Source organism: Lepeophtheirus salmonis, chromosome 6 (genome assembly GCF_016086655.4).
Source record: "Lepeophtheirus salmonis chromosome 6, UVic_Lsal_1.4, whole genome shotgun sequence".
NCBI lineage: Eukaryota > Metazoa > Arthropoda > Copepoda > Siphonostomatoida > Caligidae > Lepeophtheirus > Lepeophtheirus salmonis.
The window spans coordinates 14,006,249-14,018,443 of record NC_052136.2 but is presented as its reverse complement, the minus strand read 5'-3'; the positions used below and the strand labels follow the sequence as shown (position 1 = coordinate 14,018,443).

The window sequence follows — 12,195 nt, the reverse complement described above, 5'->3', positions numbered from 1 at the left end:
TTTTTGAAAAAATTAATTTTTGAAATTTTTTCAGAAAAAATTAATTTTAGAATTAAAAAAAAAAAAAAAAAAAAAAAACCAAGCCCACCCCAATGTAGAATCCTGCGGATATCCCTGTATATTCATAATACATTCTCTCTCTCTGTAACTTTGCTTTTTCCTCCTAAAGTTAAAATTTCCACAGTGTACTCATATGTACATATATAAGTAATTATTATATGCTTATGTTTGTAAAAGATTTAGATTTGCTATATTCATACATTGCTTTATTTCTTCTTCTTGTTAAAGCTATTATTGTATTGTTGTATATTGTACCATGGATGTATAACTATGTTACTAGGGTGGCAAGTCTTGTGTAATGAACATGGAATTTTCCATTTTCTGTTTTCCATGAAATTTTAAGAGACCTGGAATAATTACTCAGTTTTTTATATTCCCACATGAGGGGAATATAAAAGAATTAAAAAGAAGATTACCCTCATTTTTTACTTAATTCCTTCAAGAGAGCAAATAAAGACAATCTAGCTAAGCTGCATGTGTGATTCTTCTATGTAGCGAATGAACGCTTGAAATTTACACATTTGGAAAGAAAAAAAATAGCCTGCCATTTTTTAATTATACATTTTACAGAAATCTTTATATGATACAAAGCCAATGTCAAATTGATTTATTCAATTCGGCTACCATTGGCCTCACAGATAGTGACATGCCTCTTGCAAAAAGAGTTGCAAGTATTGAAAATGAAATTCGGGTCCATGGCAGCCCACTTCTCCGGGACAGTGGTCTCCATGGCTTCAAAGTTCGGGTGACGGATGCTACAGGCCCCTTTAGATGGTCTTACGAGACGTTCCCTTCAGACTTGCCACCTATGTCGGAGTGTGACCCGTAGAAAGAAAAGTTGATGCTCTTAGCCTTAAATCTCGTTGCGATTACATTTTTCGTCCGATTTAAAAAAAATAATTTCGCAGCAGGTGCTTGAAAAACATGAAAACTACCTATACAATTTATAAGATAGTTCTAATTTCCTCACACAAAACCTCTTTAATCAATATAATACAAGTGTGTAAGTTTCCATAGTTTTACCTTAGGAGACTTGCAGTAAAGAAAATACAAGACGGTTGAAATAATAAGGGAAAAAACAAACAAACAGGAATCTGAATTATGATCACTCATCTCAGGTACACCAATAAATTATGACAATGAGAAATAAATATATATATATAAGCGACAATTTATTTTTGATTGCTGTTTTTCATTTTGAAGCAAATGTCTTTTTTTGAATATAAAGTTCCAGTAGAAGAATTCAGCTGCTATAGAAAGATAGTAAGTAGGAATGTTGTTAGTTTAATGAAAAAATTGACGAATAAAAAAAAAGCACTGCTCATGCTATAACCAAGCCATGTCTAGAACCCTACAAAAAATTTAATTTATGTAATTATAGGAGAATTTCCCATAAATTTTTGATGACAAAACATGTCTCAAATAAAAGATTTAAACATGAACCAATATTTTTCATAAAGTTTTTTTGATCAATCAATCAGTTATTACAATCAAATTCAATAAACAATAAAATCATTTTATTACATATTGATAATTGTTATAAGAAGATTTTTATGGATTATAACTAGTGTTCTGTCAGTCCTCGTCCAGTTTATTCTTAGCCCGGTCCAGTTCTATCCTGCATATCTAAAAAACTGATGAACTTTGGTCCTTGATGACGGACTGGAATGGACCAAATAAATTAGGAATAACACAACACTGAAGTACTATTTAACTCCAATTTTTCAAACTCTAGGAAAGTTAATTAATGCAAAGCCATGAATGTGACCACGAATCGAACCTACACACATTGAGAGCAAGAGAATAATTTCTCCTGTGCGTGTTGTCCACAGATTACACAGCTCAATCTAATTTTCTTATCTTTAAAAACGATGAGCAGAGGTGTCCGCAAGGGGGTGGGTGGAGGTACAATAGTTTTCCCCCGAAAATAAGGAATTTTTGCTTTTTACTATAAAAGTTAATATTTGAATATTAATTTAAAAAAATTTAATTTAATTTAATGTTATTTTCAAACTTTTTTTCTCAAAAAAATTAATTTGTCAAATTTCTTTTCAAAAAAAAAAACTTATCAGAAAAATTAATTTTCTTTGAGTAGCTATAGATTTTTGAAATTGTTCTGCAAAAAATTTAATAATTGATTTTCTTTTTAGCAAAAAAATTTCTTTAGTTGATTTTTATTTTTTTTTCAAAAAAATAAAAAATTGTCAACAGTTTTAAAAATTTTAAAATGGGAATTTTAGAATTTTTTGGAAAAAAATTCTAAAATTTAAAATTTTTTTCAGTAAAAATTTAATTTTCTGGGAGTAATAAGGATTTTCGAAATTTTTCTTCAAAAATTTAATATTTGAAATCTTTTTACAAAAATTTAATTATTTTGTGAAAAGCTGTGGATTTGTAATTTTTTTGCCAAATAATTTAATTTTTTGAGAAAAACTCAAAAAATTTTGAGTGTCTAATTTTTAGATTTGAAAAAAATCCAGAGAACAAGTCACACCAAAAATATAATTCTGAAGATTATTATTTTTAAAAAAGGTGCATTGTTATTTGAGATATTGAATACATTTTTTTTGTTTCTAATGAGGGATTTCTAATTATTATTTAAATTTTAATATATATATATTTTTTGATAGATTAACTTTTTTACACTTCAACCTATACAAATTTGGGGAAATATAATGTTGATTTTTTTCCTTCACTACATAGATTGCCACCCTAATGTACATATGTATATCGAATAACAACTTATGAAGGATATAGCTATATATATAATTGTATCCATACAACCAAAAGAAGAGAGTTGAAAGATAGATAAAATGAAATAAAAAAAGTTTTTTTTTGATGTAGTTGTTATTATTTGCCGTAGTTAAAGTTTAGCAAGAAGATAAATTGGCAAATATTATTATTTTATATTATTGCTATATTTATGTTCATTTCTTTTTTATTATTATTATTATTCCTATTTTATATTTGCAATTTGTGTACATTTGTTGTTATTTGATTATCTCATTGTTTAAACAATTTATCATCTTTATTTTACTGACGAAAGTTCACTTTTTCTATGTAATTGAATCAATTCTTATTATGTTACATAGTTATTGATTTCATGATCAAATTAGTAGGGGTTTCCCTCTCCACTATTTAACAAAGGGTCATTCCACACACAAAGGACCATGGATGGAGAGCTGTAAATTCTGAGGACTACAAATATGTAAAAAAAAAACCCCGAAAAGTTTCATTGACACTCTCAAAATTTTAATAATGTTTGAGGGAGAGCAGCTTACTTGTCATGATGTTTATCATAACAGCTAAAAGACACCTACGATAAGGAGGTTATAAACAAGAATCCCACTCCATATTATAACATTTGGGCTGAAAAGTCCAGTCTTAACAATGAAAGCACGTACGTTTTTTACGCTCAAAATTGATTTTTTAAATTGATTTTATTATATTTCATTCTTTTTAGGAAGCAGAACCTCCATAACACATTTCATGCAATTGCTTAGCTGAAACGGTATTTTTTCACATCAAGAAGCAGAATAACATTAAAATACAAAATTATTTTTTATCTATTGTTTTGGAAATCACAAAAATAGAATAACACTTACTAGAATAACTCACAAACTTAAGAACAGATTGTCGAGAAATTTTGACAGCTGTCTTCTGAAGGTTGGTACTAACTAAAAATGAGATGAATAAAAAAAAATTGGACCATATATAAGTGAAGCCCGGGACTTTTCAGCCCATACGTTATAATAAGGACCCATGCATTGTTGCCAGGTATTTTTAAGAAAAATCAGGCCCACAATCTACCACTAAAACAGCTAAAAATTAGCTAGTTTCAACAACAAAAGGTTCAAAATTGGCTAAATTTCTTTTGCTACATCTAGTTTGAAGGACTTTGATATATTATCATAACATGCACTCTTTTGAGAACGTATTATTTTATAATTGTTCTACTTCACTTGGGTTAGCTTATAAAGTTGATAGGCTCCTTTGTGTACTTTGATTAATGACATTGAAACTTTACATATCAAAATAATCAATGTACACAGTATTTGCACACACAAAATCAAACCCAGATTTTGTTTTTTATATTTTGAACACAAAATTTACTATAAAATTTGACACAACTATTACAGAGATCATTTAAGTCTTTGGCCAATAGCTAAATGATAATTTTTTTGACAAGACGTGCTATAAATCGGCAAGATCTAGCTGGCTGAAAATTAGGTAAACCGGTAATACTGGATATATGTAGACAGAAATTATTCTGTCTGTTAGTCCTTATTCTACTCTGTGGCCTAACACCTAATAACTCCCATAAAAAATCATCTATGATACTCTCTGTCTTCCATGAGCACACCCACTCGTGGTTGCTATATAATTTCATATTTTCTCTAGAAGAATTAAATAATAATAATAACAGCTTCGGAAAAAATAAATAAAACTGTTCAGGTTGGAAACAACAAATTTCGTTTTTTTTTTTACAAAATGCATGTTCTTCATGCACATTAGAACACTTGTTTCGATGGTGGGATAAAAATCTGCATATATGTATAAATTAGTGCTGGAAGATGTTTAATCTCAATCTTTAGATAAAATACCCTGATAGGTGATTATAAAAAAAAATTGAGCCTTGTGAACTTGCACAAACGGCTTTGGACTATGGGAATGTACTAATATTTTCACTCTAAAAGGATATAACATGTTAACAAGGGTATTTTTTATTACATAAGTCAATAGTACCCCCACGGTGTTACCTCACAAACATAAATTTTTTCAATTCTTTACCACTCATTCCGAACTTGGTTGAATATAAATTAGATTTTGAATAATAATTACATATTTGAGAAATATTGGTTAACTATCAACTGATTTTAGGCCTTTTGTCTGTTTCTATTTAGAGGATACGTTGCTAGATACAATCACATTAACGACACGTACTTTTCTCTTTGCACTCTAAAAAAAAAAATCCCTAGTATCCGCTAACTCTACAAGCGATTAGTTCAATTATTTATAACTTTAAAAGTTCTTGATTGTCTGGCAATTTTTCATAAGAGTCCAAATTAATCAATGTCATCAATTTTTAACTTGATTTTCAACCAATAGGGCATGAGTAAAGTAAAAAAGTATATATTGCCCGCCAGATGGCGTGAACGTCGGTAACTTGCTGTTTACAAAAATGGCGCATACTGATAAAGAATTTCCAAGTGCCCTCTATGTGAGTTACATACCCCTTTGTTTTTTTATTACTCCCTCCAACGAAGTTGAGCAAAGGTTATATTTTTGCCACTATTTGTTTGTTTGTTTGTCAACAGGATTACGGTAAAAGTTTTGATCTAACTTTTTATAAAGATTAAAAATGGTGACTATAGGAGGCCATTAAATATTGATTGGTCAGAGGTCAAGGTATCACAAAACATTAAAAATTAATGATCGATCATCACTTTGAAACATGTAGGTATAAAGCTCGAATAGATGTTCTTATGTAGGTTTAATAAAGATGCTTCATTTAGCATAAAATCCAATTTAGGCAAAATGATCTCAAGTGGATGTTTGTACTCCAGCAAATACTTTTTTTTAATGTTCCTTTAATTGGTCAGATGAAGTTGCACACATTAAGTATAAGTAAACATATATTGTATTACAGTGACTCCATCTGACCTATGACCTTGTCTTTCCAGTCCATATACATGAAGTAAATTTCCTTTTCTAGGAATGACCGAGACGCAATCCTACGCACATTGGGTACAAGAGAATAATTAATCTCGAGAGCATTGTCCATTTAGTTACATCGTTCTATTTCTTACTTTTTGTAATTAACTGGATTTAAGACATTTATAAATTAGGATATCTTAAACAACTTGTGAAATATTTTACATGTTTTACGACAAAAAGTACTCTCGACGCTCAAATCACCAAAATTTACCTGCCTAGACGAATACTTTTTTTGTATGCTGATTCTAAGCACTTTTATAAATAAACACTTTTCATAGTGAGTCTACATATGAAAAGTACTTAGGAAATCCTGGAATAAAACGGCTAACTACTGCTTTCTCTTTCTTTAGTTTTTTTTATTTACATATTCCAAGATTCCTATCTAAATTTGATTCCATATATATATATATAGTTGTACATACATACAACAAAAGGAAGGAAGGAAGGATATATATGCTGACGTATTTCCCAGTGGCTTTATTATTAAGCCAACACACTGCCAAGAAAACTTATTATTATTATTGCAAATATTCATTCCACAAAATAATATATACATACGAACCTACTATATTAAATGCCCCTTCAGACGCAAATTGTATCTTTAATGACCATGGGCTATATTTATTTATATTCTACAATTGTTGTTTATGAGAAGTACATAGAACCCCATCAACATTGTGAAAGTAAATGCGACGCATAGCCTTCATTTTTTTGCTCCTAATGATTAGTTTTTGGGATAGGATGAAAATGCTAGATCCATCACAGATCCCTTATATATTTTTGAAACAACAAATTGATTTGGTCTTTTAAATAAGTTCCAAAGGGAGGGACTTGCAGCTTGACTTACTTTCGTGTTTATATTTTAAAAGCTTATGGCTCAACTTGATCACAGTATGAAAGACTCGAGACTTGACATGGACAAGAAAGTGATTTCTATTTTCTACTGAAGGTAAAATACTCTGTAGTAGTGTTTTGCCAGTCCGGTATTTAGTACCGAAGACTGGAGTCTCGTCTAGTTCAGTCTCGGTACATTCCAGTTCAGTCCTGCATATCAGTAAAAAAAATCAGTTCTAGTACGGACAGTCCGAAGAACCGACAGTCGGAAGGGCCGGTTCTAAGACTGGGATGGATAAAAAAAACAACAACTAGGACTGACACAAAATTAATCTTTAGAGTATTTCTATTTAGTGAGTACATGAACTAGATTCTATTCAAGGACTTGAGCTTTGTCAGCAAATTCTTGAGACTTGACTAGGGCTTTCAGGTAAAGGACTTTTTTTCCCACGTCTGTATTAGTTTCTCCAAGGACCAGTCTTAGAAAAATTAAATCTTAATCAGTCCCATTTAAAAAATCGATCCTGATCAGTCCCATTTATGTAAAATTCGGTCTCGATCGATTTTATTGATTAATTGCTAATCATGACGTCGTGTGTGTTTTTAAATTGATAATATCCATTGAAAGACGTCATATGAATTTTTAAGTGTTTCATATTATGTGAACCACTCGTTAAGTTGTTATTTTTCATGTATATCGCAACCACACATCTAAAAGGAAAGCACAGAAAAAGGCCTAAAGCTGTAGATATTTAGCCAATTCTTCCCAACTATGGAATTTTGATTCAATAATTATTCTTAGCACTATTACAAGTTCAGCAAAAAGATCAGAAAAAAAATACTCAAAATAAAAATTTCAGAATAGTCGTTGATCCTTGAAATTTTTTTCAAAAATATTTCATTTTTTGAGAGTAGCAATGGATATATGAAATTTTTTTCCAAAAAAAATAATTTTTCATTTTTTTTTTCGAAAGAATTGTAGTTTTTTTATAAATCCATGCAACCCCCTCACTAAATATAATCCTGCGGACGCCCCTAAAAATAAGTAACATGTAACGGAGTGTGTAAGTGGACTCTACGCTCGGTAAAAGTATTATATGACATCTATTTGCATGAGCTCATTACCTGGTTGCTCATAGAGAAGTCAATATATATATTGACTTTTGTTTCCTAGGTACCCTAATGGATTAATTATGTTACTAAGATGTATGTTTATAACTAATTGGTAGTAGTCCATCTAAACATTAATGGATAGAAATGGATCTCAGACCGAGTATCAATATTAGTATTTATGCTTCTTCTTAATTGGATAATTAATTAATAGTTTAATAATGTTTGATGATATCTTGTGTCCTTAGAGACTCTTTCTCAAGACTTGATTTACCGAATGCGAAGGGTAAGTTTTTAATAGAAAGGGTATGCAAACAAGGTTATCCTCTCGCTTCTTCGTTGTTTGTGATTACCATTAACTATCTCTACTGTAGAATCGATTCGAACTATCTCTTGAAAGTCCTAAAAATTAATGACTAATCATTTAAAACTCTTTTAGATACTGATGATATCACAATTTTTCCAACAGAATCACAAAGTGATATACAAATCTTGTTAATAAATGTCATATTGAACATGCTGAATTTGAAGGAACATCGGGATTGAAATTAAACATAACTAAAGCAGAATAAGTCTACTCTCTAAAAAGCAAGCTAGAAACTTCAACCTTCGGCACTCATCCTTAACTACTCTCCTTGGCATTGTGGTCTCGTTGATATCGAAGAACATGCCATTAAAGAGAATTTCGAAAAAAATGTGGAGACTCTGTCAAAGGAAGTCAACAAGTATGTTTTGTTGAATAGTAAAAAAAATAGAAAAACTCTGAATCTGGGAAAAAATCGTCGTTTCCGAAATTGTCCATCTCTTGAGATACACACCATTTTCCAAAAAAGCATGCAAGATATATATATATATGTTCCAAGAAATACCTTGACGGGTGAGACAAACGACAGTTTATCTCCAATGACCGCCTTATTACCTCACTTAATAGTTGGGGACTGCTTTCATTCGACACATAAGTATTTTAGAAAAATCTAAACCACAACTTGCTAAAAAGACTCATAAATAGCGAATACGTTTTGGCATAACGAATCAAATACGCGCCCTAAAGATCAACTCGATATGGCTTCTTTGACAAAATATTTTCTTAATCGAACGAAGTTATTAAAATAATAAAGACCTTGGGTAATTATTGGTATTGAATGACTGTTTTTTGGGAAAGTTCAGTCCTTGGTACTCTCATTGCCTTAGGTCCTGATGAACCCCTCAACTTTAACTAATACCTTAGAACTGTCAACCATTAATATAAAAATATGCCCTAACATCAACAGGCAAGATGAAAAGATTTACAGGAGATATTGCAAACTGGATTCTTCACGCAGGGGTCACTTCCATGGCTCGTGTAGTTAATTCCTTACAACAAGTCCCACCAATACCCTTCTTTATAAACAATGCAGATTGAAACTGGACAAATTTTATATTTTAGTTTATAAAGGAGATTGTTATCCCATCCTTTTAATAGCTTTGGAATCTTTGATGTTTTTTTTTAAACAACTTGAGAAAAATCTATTTCTTATTGATTTGTTTTTATAATTTAAATTATTGATCTTTAGTGGGGATTTTGTTCATGTCAAAGGATAAGGATACAAAAATAATAATAATTTTTCATAGTATCTGTATTCATTGTAAAACTGGGAGTTAGGAAGACAATCGGATAATATAGTGATATCAACAAAAATATCGAAGTGGAAAGGAAGATTATATATTTGCCTCTTGCTTTTTATTTGTTAGTCACGAGGATTCTGGAAAAAGTTAGAGCTGTAATTTTATCTAACTTGGTAACAATATTATATATGGCTACAGTAACAGGCCATTAAATTTTGAAAGGTTTAGGTCAAGGTAGCCCAATACTTAAGTAATGTATAATCCACCATAACTTTAGAAAAAATTAAGAGACATAACTCACTTTCATTAAGGGCGGAGGTTTTGTGCTCTAACGAATGACTATTCTAGTTATCTATTAATTAGGAATTAATTAGAGTGTTTATTATTCACAATTAACATTGGATGCGTCCAAGGTGGGCAAGATAGATACATCACGAAACCTCTGGCTGATATCTTTAATAATGCATTAACCAAAGATTGTTGCATAGCACTTATCTTATAGTTCCCGAGCTAACCCCCATTGTGACTCTCTGCCTTTCTTGAGCACACACACTAATTATTAATTACTACTGAGATATTATCTTCTTAATAAATAAACATTATTGATAGCGGCTTTAAATAATAAAAAAAAAACCTATTTACTACAAAAAACTACAAAACCACAAAAAGTTGATCCCAGTTTCTAAAACATATTTTATAAAACTTTAGCCATTGCTGTAAATATATTTGTATTTAACTTATGTTCTTAATTGTTTGTTTTTTCCATGATTGGGTGTGAATTGATTCTTTTTACTTGTTATAAAGTCCATTATTCTGTTCTATTTATCTTTGCAGATACTATGTATATGAGATGAGTAGGATCAAAGGGCTTTCAAAAAAGTACATACATATTTGGAACTCATTAACCAAAAATCTAATTACTCAAATGCATTGATATAAGCTCTCTCTCTCTCTCTCTCCTAACATTGATACAATATTGAATGAAGGAAATGAAAGAATATTAATACTACAAGAACTTTTACTATGAAGGGAAATCAAAATTTGATTTGCTGTTCAGCCCTTGCTCAATCAATAATGTAAAATGATTTATCGATTTCTACTCCTACTTTTTTTTAGTAAATGAAAGGTATATAATAAAAAATATTAATATTCATAATGATTTCATGAATAAAAAAATGTATAAAATATAAGTCAAATCAAAGGATGTTTGTCATAATAACAGGAAAGAGACTTGATTCATCATCGAACAAAAAAGAAGACGAAATCACATGTTTCATTCTCTTTCTGTAATTCCATCAATATTCTTATTGAAATCCAATAATAGCCAAAAGACAAAAAAAAAAAAAATCTATGTATATATATACCGGGTGGAAACTTGAAAGTTCAACAGTTGTATCATATTGATTTGAGAGGTTTTGAAGTGGAGAAAATTAAAACTATCTGTGATTGTATAGGTAGCAATGTTTTTCAAGCACCTGCTGCGAAATTATTTTTTTAAATCGGACGACAAATGTAATCGCAGCGACATTTAAGGCTCAGGACATCAACTTTTCTTTCTGCGGGTCACACTCCAACATAGGTGGCAAGGCAGAAGGGAATGTCTCGTAAGACTAACTACAATGTAAAGAAGAGGCTAGACTACAGCGAGACCATAGTGAGGAAGGAAGGCTCTGGAAAAAATCCCATTGTTAATGCAGATACCCTCAAAGGCTCTCCTGATCTGGTTCGTGGAGGGTTATAGATTCACGGCATTGAATTCGTCGACATTTTGAAAACCAACCTGCTCCCCTGGGCCCAGCAAAATTTCCCTGACGTCGACATCATCTTAAAGGAAGATCACACTGCGAAAATTACTCAGACCCTCTAAGCTAACAACATTGCTTTCTGGGACAGAAGAATGTGTCAATCCAAGATACTTTTCTTTCTGGCCACAAATCGAGAAGAGGACCTGTAGTATCTTTCACGCGAAAGTTGAAACCATCATGGCCTCTTTCGACATGAATTGGACTGCCATGGACCCAAACATCATTTGTTACAACTCTTTTTCCAAGAGACTTGTCACCATTTTTGAGGACAATGGCGGCCGAATAGAATAAATCAGTTTGATATTGACTTTGTATCAGAAAAAGATTAATAAATATTTTTGTTAAATGTATAATTAAAGAATCGCAGACTATTTTCTTTTTTCTTTCCAATTGTCTAATTTTCAAGTTTCCACACGGTATATATATATATATATATATATTTAGGTACACTCTTTGCTACTTTCTAAATCATTTGTTCATGATAAAATAATAAAAATATAATAAATAAAAAAGACAAATTAAAGAGACTCTAAGGCAGTGGTTCGAAATCTTTTTACTCTCTACTACCCAATTTCAGAAGCATTTTATATTGACATACATATTTAATTCACGTTTTTGTTTGAAAAATATATTTATACTTTTTATCTACATAGATGGCATTTTATACTAGACCTCATTCCCATGCCTCCTACGCACACAAAACCAATCTAAATTGTTCCACAAGTTCAGAACCAGAATTCTAACGACAGAGATGGAGAAATACATATATAACATCCTTAATTCTTATTCGTTTTAAATGATTTACTCTGCTAATTTAATGCAGTGGGTGTCCACCAGGTTGCCTTGGAGCTCTTGTCCTCCCCAGTCAGAGTCCGTGAGCAGGGTCTAATGTTAATATTTTATGTGGACATTTTTTGTTTAATATTCAAATGACCTTTCTAAAAAAAAGAAAATATTATTTAGTCATTTTTTTAGATGAATCCCTATTTCTTATAATCAAGTACGTGTCCGAGACAAATACCCGGAGGTGCTTTCTGATATGGAAAATGTGGTCAACCACCCA

The 12,195-nt window shown here is 30.9% G+C and overlaps 1 protein-coding gene across 6 annotated transcripts in view; it reads right to left on the bottom strand.

Annotated features, from left to right (window-relative positions):
* The window catches only part of LOC121120399 (uncharacterized), a 386,468-nt gene that overhangs the window by 25,975 nt on the left and 348,298 nt on the right, over positions 1 to 12,195 (bottom strand). The window lies entirely within an intron of this gene.